At 48.2% G+C, this 12,321-nt stretch overlaps 1 protein-coding gene across 2 annotated transcripts in view; it reads left to right on the top strand.

The window, feature by feature from the left end:
* Nucleotides 1-3,258: 3,258 nt before the first annotated feature.
* Nucleotides 3,259-12,321, top strand: part of VANGL1 (VANGL planar cell polarity protein 1) — a 63,453-nt gene continuing 54,390 nt past the window's right edge. Inside the window, exon 1 of one of the 2 annotated variants that reach the window (XM_075905819.2) lies at nt 3,259-3,341. The gene's annotated coding sequence lies outside the window, so the exon portion shown is untranslated. The remainder of the gene's footprint in view (nt 3,342-12,321) is intronic. The other variant, XM_075905815.2, reaches the window with a different exon arrangement.

The following is a 12,321-nucleotide window of genomic DNA, read 5'->3' as shown; positions in this document are numbered from 1 at the left end:
GTCAACAGTGTGCCCTTGTAGCCAAGAAGGCCAATGGAATATTAGGTTGCATTAGAAGGAGCATTACCAGCAGATCTAGGGAAGTGATTATTCCCCTTTATTCAGCTCTGGTGAGGCCACATCTGGAGTATTGTGTCCAGTTGTGGGTCCCCCGCTATAGAAAGGATGTGGTCTCATTGAAGAGGGTCTAGTGGAGGGCAACCAAAATGATTTGGGGGCTGGAGCACATGACCTATGAGGAGAGGCTGAGGGATTTGGGCTTATTTAGTCTGCAGAAGAGATGAGTGAGGGGGGATTTGATAGCAGCCTTCAACTTCCTGAAGGGAGGTTCCACAGAGGATGGAGAGAGGCTGTTCTCAGTAGTGAGGGTTGGCAGAACAAGGAGCAATGATCTCAAGTTACAGTGGGGGAGGACTAGGTTGGATATTGTGAAATAGTTTTTCCTTAGGAGGGTGGTGAAGCACTGGAATGGGTTACCTAGGGAGGTGGTGGAATATCCATCCCTAGAGGTTTTTAAGTCTCCACTTGACAAAGCCCTGGCTGGGTTGATTTAGCTGGGATTGGTCCTGCTTTGGGCAGGGGGCTGGACTTGATGACCTCCTGAGGTCTCTCTCAGCTCTATGGCTGTGTCTAGACTGGCAAGTTTTTCCACAAAATCATCTGCTTTTGCGGAAAAACTTGCCAGCTGTCTACACTGGTCACTTGAATTTCCGCAAAAGCACTGACGATCTCATGTAAGATTGTCAGTGCTTTTACGGAAATACTATGTGGCTCCTGTTTGGGCAAAAGTCTTTTTCTGAAAAACTTTTGTACAAAAGGGCCAGTGTAGACAGCTGAGATTTCTTTTCCGCAAAAAAGCCCCGATCGTGAAAATGGCGATCGGGGCTTTTTTGTGGAAAAGTGCGTCTAGATTGGCCACGGACGCTTTTCCGCAAAAAGTGCTTTTGCGGAAAAGTGTCCTGCCAATCTAGTCGCGCTTTTCCGAAAATGCTTTTAACGGAAAACTTTTCCGTTAAAAGCATTTCCGGAAAATCATGCCAGTGTAGACGTAGCCTCTGATTCTATATATTTCAGATACAACCTGTGGCATTGCTCAGGGAAGAGGAGGACAAAAAGGGATGCATATAATCTACCATCCCCCAAATAACATCACAATAACCTTGTGCCCTGTGTTAACATATGACCATGTAGTCTATGCTCTAAAAAATTATTAAAGTGAAAGTATGGCTACAGCACCAGAACTGCGAGAAAACTCTCCCAACACTGTGTAAATCACTTAAATGAGGAGAGTAGCTAACAGTGCTGGGAGCTCAGCCTGTTTACTTGTGCTCAGTAGGGTGTTTTTTCACACCCCTGAGGGACAAAGATTTAGTGAAGTGCCAGTGTAGACATGATTAGCATATCGTCTTACTTTAAATATAGTCTTATTTTAAATGACAGAATATTTACTAGTAGTTAAAGCACACAGTAGGAAGCCAGGAGATATCGATTCTATTGCTTGCTCTGCCATTGAAAATTCTAGGCTATGTCTACACTGCAGGCTTCTTGCTCAAGAATTTTTTGCACAAGAGTTCTTGCGCAAAAAGGTCTTGCGCGAGAGCGCATCCACACTGCCATGTGCTTTTGCGCAAGAGCATCCATGGCAGTGTGTATGTTCTCTTGCGCAAGAAAGCTCTGATGGCCATTTTAGCCATAGGAGTTTCTGGTGCAAGAAACTCCTGGTTTTGTCCACACTGCCTTCTTGCGCAAGAGCTCTTTTGCAAGAGGGCTTATTCCTTGTGGGGAGAGGAATAACTCTTGCGCAAGAAGCCTTCTCTTCTGATGCTTTACTGTAAATTTACTTGTGTAAGATCACGCATGCAGTGTAGATGCTCTGCAAGTTTTTGCACAAGAACAGCTGTCTTGCACAAAAAGCCTGCAGTGTAGACGTAGCCCTACAGTCTAAATAAGACAAGACAAAAGGGGGAAACGGAGGCACAGAGCGGTAAAGTGACTTAGATCACAGAGGTCAGTGGCAAAGCCAGGAATATAACACAAGTCTCCTGACTCCCTGTTTAGTGTCCTGTCCACTAGACCACAATGGCTACCCACCAGACTAGGAAGAAGAAGCTAGACAAGGCAAGCAGGGAGAGAGCTCTGCAACTGCAGGGCTTATTTCTTGTCCTTGGTCACTTCCCTCACCCAGAGTTATTCTGTGCAGCCTCTATTGATTTATTGGATTCCTTTAAAGAGCACTGGGTGCTGACTGGACTACAGGTCACTGCAGCCTCCTGGCATGTGTGTCCATAGTGATTAATTGAGCCCTGGGTGGAGAGGGCTGATCTTGTAAGAGGGAATATTGCAAGAGTACTTGAAATGGATGCAATAGAGTGGAGGTGCAAGAGGTTGAGATGAGAGTGGGAGGATTTAGTGTGGGAACTGGGAAGGACTGATCCTCAAAAAGGTGGGTGGGTGGGGAGGTGTGTGTAGGAGCCGGGTGCTGAAGACATGGTGGCAGTGGTGAACGTAACTTCACATTTCTTTTAGGCACTGTCCTACTACAAGCTCGGTCCCTGCCAGCTCTTTCAGTAGCTCCCTGCTGGCTTTTGCCCCAGCTCTTGCCACTGTTAGGCTATGTCTACACTTGCGGCTTCTTGCGCAAGAAAACGTCCACGCTGCCATGTGTGCGCTGTGCTTTTGCGCAAGAGTGCCCATGGCAGTGTGGACGCTCGCTTGCGCAAGAAAGTTCCAACAGCCATTTTAGCCATAGGGTTTTCTTGCGCAAGAAATCCCTGCCGAGTGTCGACACTGCCCTCTTCCGCAAGAGAGCTTACACCTGTTAAAAAAGAGCGTCGCTCTTGCGCAAGAAGCCCTCTCTTCCCACGCCGGACTGTACATTTCCTTGCACAAGAGCGGACGGGCAGTGTAGACGCGCTGCGGATTTTCGCGCGAGAACGACCATACTTGCGCAAGAAGCCGCGAGTGTAGACATAGCCTTAGAGCGGAGCACTCATGTACTTACACGGCCGGAGGTTGGGGTCCCTGCGGGGAGCTTGCAGTAGGTCCCAGTGGGAGAGCGACGAGCGGGGGGAGGAGAGGCAGGAGGCTGCGGGGGGTGCCAGGTGGCGGCCTCAGCACTGGAGGTGCTTCGGGGAGTGTTGTTGTGGGGGGTGCTGGAGCGGGGTGGGGGTGTCCTTGGCCGCTCACAGCAGATGGGGGGGGGGGGTCTTGCAGGGGGCGGTCCCTGCAGGCGGGGCGGGCTGCAGCGGGCGGGGCGGCGCCGGGCACAGGAAGCGGAAAGCGGCGGGGCTAGCGACTGCAGCGGGGCTGGCGCCGGGAGCAGCATGGAGCGGCCGCGAGAGGTGGGTGCGGGCGGCCCGGCTCCCCCTGCGGCTTCCCCGGGGCCCCACCCTGCACGCGCCCCCCTCCCCTGCCGCCGCCCTGCACGCGCCCCCGGGGCTGCCCCGCCGAGCCGCTCCCTGCGGGGTCCTGCTGCGGCGGCTCGCGCCCCGCTCCCCACGCGCGGGGCAGCATCCCCGGGCACGGAGGCCCTGCCCCCCCCCCCGCAGTCCCGCACCCCCCAGCCGGGCCTCTTCTGCCCCGCCACGGGCGTGCGCTCTGCCCCCTCTCCCAGGGGCGCCGGCCGGCATGGGCATGGGCATGGCTCTGGGCTGCGTGCGAGCTCGAGCCTGTGTCTGGTGGCCCCGGGGGCTTCACTCTGGCAGGAGTCTCTCTACCTCCGTTGAATCGGAGTGGGGGGGGGGGGGGACAGGCGCGGGGGGGGGGGGGCTTGCAAGTCCTAGCTCCCAGCGAGTGCGCTTGTTAGTTCCAGCTCCTGGCTAGTAGGTGCCTGATCCCCGCCCCTTTTGGGCACCCCGCGCACCTCTTCCCCCCCCCCCCCCCACAGCCTCCTGATTACTGCATGGGTTGCCCAAGCCTCTGTTTTCTTGTTCGTCTGCCTCTGCTGCTCAGAGCGTTTCCCATGTGTCAGCATGCATCAGATGAGCGTCTTGTCGTTTGGCACGGCTGCCCAGAGTCCTGGAGAAAAGCAATGTGCAGAACTGGGCTCTCGCTAACTTCAGACTATGTGCCGCGGCCCAGCCCCCCCTGAAAAGACTACAAGTTTGCCAGGGAAAGCTTCCCACTCGTGGGAATACATTTGTAAAGCCCTGTGTGGGAAGCAAAGTAATAATGGATTAATAAACAAGTGAATTAAAGCTGAGTTCAGTGCTCCTCAAATATATCTAGTTCCCTGGATGATGTCCATTGAAGTTGTTTAAATTCCAAGTCGTGCGTGTGGGCAACTGTAGGTGTGTGTATAAGACACAATTTGCAAGTAAAGCATAACGTGATTTAGTTATACAGAAGTTGGTTTGATCAGGTGGTCTACTGTGACAGTTCATGACTACACAGGCCTGTGTGGTTGCCTGTTCTTAGACCATGGCGATTTAACAACCTTTAGGGGACAGAAATAAGTCTTAACACCCTTCTGCTCCAAAAGCATAGGCCTGCATCTGGGCTGCAGAGGACTGGCACTCCTGTAGTTTTTAGCAACATAGGGTGTGATTGTGTCCCTGCAGAGGACAAAGTTACTACTTTTGTCAGTTTGTTATCTCAGTTGTGAACTTTGAATGACCGGAAAAAAAAAAAGAGAGAGAGAGAATTAATTCCATTGTTTAGAATGTTTACTTAATGGTTCGAAATAACATTCTTGCTCCAAAGGCTGGGCTCTTTAGCTACGTGTTTCCTGAAGATGCCAGTGTCAAGGTATCAGCCCATCTAAGGAGGCCCAACTAACAATTGTACGGAGTGCTAGAATATCAGTTGGGGGAATAGTTTTGATTAGTGGGAGATTTTTTTTTTTTTTTTTTTTTGCTGTTCTGCTTAGTTATTCTTGCCTCAAAGTTGCTGTGTATTTAACCTTCTAAGAATTTGATTTTAAACAGGCTTGCCTTTTTTCCCTTTTTTGTGGTTTGAATATATAACTGGCTGCGAAGATGGGACCAGTACTGGTCCTACAGGAATTGATTATCTATCTATTTTTAAGATGAACAAATTAGAATTACAGAAAACCTCCCGTTTACAAAAACAAAACAAAAAAACAAAAACAAAACCCCATTTACAAAAAAAAAAAAAAAAAAAAAACTGCCTCCCATTTACCAAAAAACCCCCACTCTTTGCAAGTCAAAATTCTGGAATGCTTTCCAGCACACGTTCAGCCACACAGAGAGGTAGCTAACGGCCAATGGCTATCCGCCAGGAACATGAAAGCTATGCAGATACAGAGACTACCTCTAAATTAGTATTCTGCTGCTAAATTGCCATGTTTGCTACTGTTCTTTCACCTCTGCCATTGGTGGGAAGGTTAGTGTAGTCAGGGCTCCAGATAGCGACCAGTATTCTAAGCACCATAACCTCCGACACTGCTCAGAGCATGTTTGCATGAAATAAATTGTCAGAATGCTAGCAGCTGCTAGTGCCTTGTTGATTTAGTTCTCCCAAAAGAAGAGGAAAGGGCTGACAGGGTACTACTGTCAAAGTAATATGTTTGGGAAATAATTCCTTCCTTTCACTTCAGGTTTGCTGTCCCATGGAGATGATTAGAGGGATTTCACACTTCTTTTTGGTGTAAATCCTACCCTTCCTCCATGGTTTTTAAGGCATTACAAAGCCCAGTTCTTTCCCCCAAAAGGATGGGGGAGCTCCTGCAAGAGATCCCAGGTTGTGGAGCCCAACTAGATTGCTCTGTAGGGATTTGAGTTTGGGATTGTAGTTCCACTGACTTCCATCCCCTCCCTTGAAGTGTAAGCAGTGCAAAGGGCCCTAAAGGGTAGGGCAGCTCCCCGAAGAGTACAAACAGACCTCTCAATTGTTTTCTAGAGTCTCAGCTTTTATTTGGAAGAACCCCCAAAAGTCTAGCTGTTAGAGAACTTTGAAAACATGACCTTAATATTGCCAATGCAGATTAGTATACCTGCATTTGCCAGGGGCCTGAAACAATGGTTCCGAGATTGAACTGCCCTGTTTGTTTTAATGAACACAAACTCGGAGACCAAGATGCTTTAAATGACAAGTGTTCACTATGTCACTGCTCATGAAAGCATAGCCTTCACAATAGGATATAACACCAGAGTTTCTTAAAGTGTTGGTTGTTGTGGGGGGTCCCCTTCCAAGGGGCCCACAAAAGAGTAGAGGCATGGGGGGCATAGAGGATGTAAAAACTAAGAGGTACAGGCTCAACTTCCAAAAATTTGGAGAAGGCTGCTGTAGCCTTAGAGCTGGAGGAGGAGTCACAAGGAAGCTCTGCTGCTAGCTACAGGTTGCACATCTATAAACTAGAACTCTCTGGTCCAGCAATGCCGGACCACAGATGTCCAGGATCAGAGAGACCTGGTGCACTGTGGAGACATGGGGGACTGATAGCCCAGGGCGACACAAGGGACGTGGGGAGCCTGGTCCATGGCTCAGCCTGGCGGTGGGGGATGAAGGAGCCGGTGCGCAGCTCAGCTGGGTGGGAGGGGAGGTAGGGAACCGAGAAGGCTGGCGTGCAGCTCTGCTGGGCTGAAGGGGGAAGCTCAGGGCACAGCTCAGCTGGGCTGGGGTCAGAGAGCTGGGGAGCTGCAGGGCAAGGGCTGGGGCTGGCAGCAAGGGGGCCAGAAATGACCTCTCTTGGTCCGGCGAAATCCCTCGTCCAGGGCCAATCAGGTGCCGGACCAGGGAGGTCCAACCTGTAGTAGCGTGTGGGGGCCCTAGAGCAAGCATTGGACAAACTTTTCAGGATGCAAACTAACATAGTGTGGGCTGTAACTTGAATTTTTTGCATGGCAAACACTTATGTTTGTTACAAAGCAAACAGCACCGCTGCATTTCTTGGGTCTGTAATACATGTACAACAGATTCACCCGTGTGTTTTTATTACCTATTTAAAACACATTTTAAAAACATTTAGAAATAAAAAATATAGAAATATCTGTACCATATTATATGGAGACCTTAACTTATCTCTTTACAATAAAAAAGTAATTGCTAGAGTGAAAGCTAAAACTTGGCCTGCCAAACTCAGGTAAAAAAAAATAACATTGTGAACTTAAATTGGAAGGCCTAGTCCTACAATTGGATTCATGTGGACAGACCATTCTGTCATTGTGAATTTGATTTCTGGATTGGAGCTTGAGTCAGGAAATGCTGAAGTTAAGGTTCTTGCAGCATTAATTTGACTGCATTGCTCATGCATGGCTTTTCCTATTTGTTCTGAAGTGTGTAATTTAATACATTAAACTACATGACTTACACATGTAAGGAAAAGAGGAATAGGAAATTACTACAGACATACTTGTAAAGCCAACTTAAGGCTGCTGCAGGAATTTTTAACTTGTTAGTTTCCTAACTCTGTCTTTGTGCAGTCCTAGCAGTGCCTTAACATAGCTTTCTGATTTTTTTAATTTAATTTTCAAGTCCCTTTTTTACTAAATTGGGAGAAATTTCCCTAGTTTGCCAGCTTATGGACCTCCATTGGCCAATAGACAGTTGGTGCCATTTAACAATTGAGGCCAACTGCACACTTAGCTGAACATGTGTGTACTTGTAGATGCTTCCTGCTGCTTATGCTCCAAATGGCATTTCCAAATGCATCTGACTTTATAATTCAAACTCTTTATAATTCAGTCGAAATTCTAAACTCTCATAAAGATTAATTCCTTAGTAAACTTCAAAGCTGTGTTGATCCAGAGTTATCTTCCCAAGCATTCCCTGAGCAAACCTTGAAACCGTGAGAAACTGATGGGGTAGCATAGAAAGCAGGGTATTTTAGTTCATGTTCGTAAATCAAAGGGCTAAATGCAACCAACTCACTTTTTTTAAAAAATTGCCTTGCACCAGTGCCTTGCTGTCTTGAGAACAATGACTTGACTGGCAACGAGCTTGGGCCCTAAGCTGGGAAAATTGGCCAATGCAAAAGAAGAAAGTTTTGAGAGAGGTTTATGAGCATGTGAAACTAGGGAGTTATGAGTGAGTTAGCAGCCTTAATTACAGAGATTTCTACTATACCTGTGGAGACTACCTTATCTACTCTTGGGCTTTGTCTACACTGGGCCACTTATTCTGGAAAAGCAGTCGCGAAAATGATGATCGGGGCTTTTTTGTGGAAAAGCGCGTCTACATTGGCACAGACGCTTTTCCGGAAAAGCATCCTGCCAATGTAGACGCGCTTTTCCGGAAATACTTATAACGGAAAAACTGTTCGATTTTAAGCATTTCTGGAAAAGGGTGCCAATGTAGATGTAGCCTTGATGTGAGGGGCTAATACTGCTCTTTCCTGCATAGGTGGCCTGAACTGCCTTCCCTTAGGAAGCATATTAGGGCTCCATATCCTCACATGCTTAGCAGCTGGATGAAGTTTGCAACACCTTTATGGGTTGTGGAAAGGGTGACCACAATCAAAGTCCTGCCCAAGCCCTGCCCCATGCTATGCTGGTGCCCAAAAGGGCTTCCTTTGGCATCAGCTCAATGTGTCTGTCCGCAATCAGGACATTCTTGAGTAGAGTCACACAGGATGACGGCTTTATCTACATGCAGTCACACCAGCTTAACTTAAACTGGGTCTTAAACTGGTGCAATCTCGTGACCAGTACAGTTGCCCCTGACCTAGGGCCATGAGGAGATGTACTGTTACTGTCAGGCTGTGTCTAGACTGGCAAGTTTTTCCGCAAAATCATTTGATTTTGCGGAAAAACTTGCCAGCTATCTACACTGGCCGCTTGAATTTCCGCAAGAATTCTGACGATCTCATGTAAGATCGTCAGTGTTCTTGCGGAAATACTGTGCTGCTCCCATTCGGGCAAAAGCCCTCTTGCGCAAATCATTTGCGCAAGAGGGCCAGTGTAAACAGCACAGTACTGTTTTGCGCAAAACCGCGTCTAGATTGGCCACGGACGTTTTTCCACAAAAAGTGCTTTTGTGGAAAAGCATCCGTGCCAATCTAGACGCAATTTTCTGAAAATGCTTTTAACGGAAAACTGTTCCATTAAAAGCATTTCCGGAAAATCATGCCAGTGTAGACGTAGCCTCATTGTATTAGTATCTGTAGGCCAGAACCAAGTTGGGTTCCCTGCACTGAACACACATCCCTTCTGTGCAGAACCTTAATTGTAAGCGCCTTCCCATTGCTTTCTGAGTCTGCTAGTTGAGCTCTACTGTCGTTTTATGGTTCCCCATCCAATTGAACCCTCCTTGAGGACTCTTCTTTCCTTTTTCTCACCTGCTTTGGCCAGTTTCTCCTGTCTGGGGTTAGTCATTTCCTGCTGTGGGCTACATAGTGGATGCTCTTCTCTGCCTGATTTGAGTGTGGGGGGTGCATTCTTCATGCCAATGGGTATGATTGTGGTCTCTGTAGACCAACTCTTTGTCTCCCAAAAGAGGGTGCCTGTGGTGGTGTCCCATCGTACTTGGATTGGGTTTGGTCTTCAGGCTTCTGGAAAGTTGCTGGTGCAGCCCTTGGTTGCCCAAACTTTGGGTTCCCTTAGCTGGCAAATAGGCAAAGCCAGTGGTCTCTCCTCCCCCCCCCCCCAACTGCATTCAAATGGATGTAGTGCCCATTCATAACAGCCCTGCTGCAGCATTCACAGGGAGCTCTGTTTAGCCATCAGTGTCGTGGCCAAGACTGGGAGGTGTTACGGATTTCTCACATGAAGATTATTACTGTTGGGGGTGATTCAAGAGGTGTTACTTTTGGGGGCCCTCTCATTGCCTTTCCGAGGACCTACATCAACACAGTTGCTCTTGTTTACACAGTAAAAAAAACAAAAACAAAAAAAACTTGTCAGGCTCCAGTCTGCCAGCCCTGGTGTTTCTGTGTTAGTCTGATGAAAATACTTCCTGATAGAGGTCCATGTTCTCTTGATCTCTAATGTCACCTCTTCCTACCTTGGAATGGGAGCTGCCTGCTCCTGTTCCATATGGGGAAAGCCTGTGTGCTTTAGCTGTAATGTCTGTCAGCTGTGATGCTATGCTGACTCTTAACAGAGATGGTTGTGTCTGTAAAGCAGTACGCTGCTGTGTGTTCTCTCTGCTGCCATCCCCTCAGTAGAAGCTCTACCGCTAACACACAAGGGCTACGTCTAGACTGGCCCCTTCTCCGGAAGAGGCATGCAAAGCAGGCAAGTCAGAATAGGGAAATCCGCGGGGGATTTAAATATCCCCCGTGGGATTTAAATAAACACGGCCGCCGCTTTTTTTCCGGCTTGGGGAAAAGCCGGAAAAAAGCATCTAGACTGGCGCGATCCTCTGGAATAAAGCCCTTTTCCGGAGGATCTCTTATTCCTACTAGCTCCAGTCTAGATGCTCTTTTCCGGCTTTTCCCCAAGCCGGAAAAAAAGCGGCGGCCGTGTTTATTTAAATCCCGCGGGGGATATTTAAATCCCCCGCGGATTTCCCTATTCTGACTTGCCTGCTTTGCATGCCTCTTCCGGAGAAGGGGCCAGTCTAGACGTAGCCAAGGTATTGCTACATTACAGCACTGGTTACTCCCTTAGGACTGTAATTAGAAGAGAGGATGGGGAATTAGTGTTCTTTTTCTTTGGCTCTGCCACTGAGTTGCCCTGTGATCTTTGGGCAAGCCACTTGCCTTCTGTGTCTCAGTTTCTCCATCTGTAAAAGGAAGATAATGCCAGTTTTCCAGGAAGGCTTTGAGACTTAAGTAATGTTTGTTTGCAAAGTGCATGGAGAGCATCTGAGAGGTAAGAGTAGAGATATTAGATAGCGTTTAACTGAACAGTTGTGTAACCGCATCAAATGTTAGCGGTTACGTGGCTATTTGATAGTCCCTGGTGTTGAAGCTGGCAGCCAGTGTGCTCCCAGCCCTACTCCCGGGGAGCCCCCTGTCACCCTGTACTGCTGCCTCTGCATCAGAGGCAGCAACGCAGGGTGGCAGGAGGGAGCTGGTCCTCAATGGGAAATGGTTTAAAAACCATCTCTCTGCACAGACCGGCTACCCTATGCTGTTTCTCTGATGCAGAGGCAGCAGTGCAGGGTGACAGCAGACTCTGTCCGTGGGGGTCTGAGTCTCTGTCCATGGGGAGCTCAGACCTGCCTCACTGCCCCCTTCTATCAAAGGCAGCAGCATGGTGTGGGGGGAGGTGGATCTGGTGCTTAAAAGCGGTTCCCCATGGGTACTGGCTCCTGCCCCACCCTCTTGCTGCCTCTGATACAGAGGCAGCAAGATGGGGTGACTGCATGTAGTTGACAGGATTAACTGATAAGCCCAGGCTTATTGGTTAATTGTGTAGTAATCTACACATTGACATCCCTAGGTAAGACAGTTAGTTTCTATAGTAGAAATCAATGTAATTTCTATTCTAGGGACTGTTACCTCTGCTTAGATATACACACAGTCTTTTTCTCCTCCCTACTTTGTTGTTCTCATCGTAGGGGTGCACACATTTGTGGAGAGGATAATTGTCCTCATAAAGTTTAAATGTGTGAAAGGCTACAAACAACTAATTCAGGATGTTCCTCCTCTGTTGCATGCAAGTTTTGCTGATTTACAGGAATTGCAGATTATGGCTGTAGCTTGTGGCTAGCTAGTCATGTTTTGCCAAGGGTACTTTCTTTTAGTCACCACCCCACCACCACCATGCACACATCTTCTCTAGTTTCTAATCTTTTGGCTATGCTTCAGGGCTATGTCGTCACTATAGGGAAGATCGATGCTGCTGCGATCAATCTTCCTGAGTTCAATTTAGAGAGTCTACTGAAGACTCGCTAAATCAAACTCAGAGGGCATCCCTGTTGGTGACTGGTACTCTTGCTTCTGAGCGCAGTAAGGGAAGCTGGTGGGAGTGTTTGCTCCTGTAGGCCTCGTACTGTGGGGACAGTGAGGAAATTCGAAACAAAATACATTGACTCCAGCTACGTAGCTGGAGTTGCGTATCTTGATATGACTTTCCTCTTTAGTATTGACTTGGCTTAAGCTCTTCCCACTCACTTTCAGATCTCTGCATGACTCTGCTCTTGCCTGCATTTTTTTACCCTCCTGCATCCCAACTAGCTTTGCGCCTCCTTTCCTTAGGATACCTTCATGCCTTTTGCTTGCAACGCCCTCACAATTAATATGGGCACAACTAGCTGGCTTTCCCTGCAAATAGCTCCTGCATGTCCACCTGTTTGGCAAGGGCCTTGTAGCTCCCACCATCTCTGCAACATTTTGCAGTGTTGCCCCCTTTTGTTTCATCAGACTGTGAACTCCGGTGGAGCCAGTGTTTTGTTCTCTGGTGCACTTCATATACCGCAACGTGTGTGCTGTACACTTTGATCGCAAATTAGAGCACCAAGGGCTAAAATGATTAG

This window comes from Pelodiscus sinensis, chromosome 1 (genome assembly GCF_052426305.1).
Source record: "Pelodiscus sinensis isolate ZL-2025 chromosome 1, ASM5242630v1, whole genome shotgun sequence".
Lineage (NCBI taxonomy): Eukaryota > Metazoa > Chordata > Testudines > Trionychidae > Pelodiscus > Pelodiscus sinensis.
This window is presented reverse-complemented; position numbering and strand designations above follow the sequence as displayed.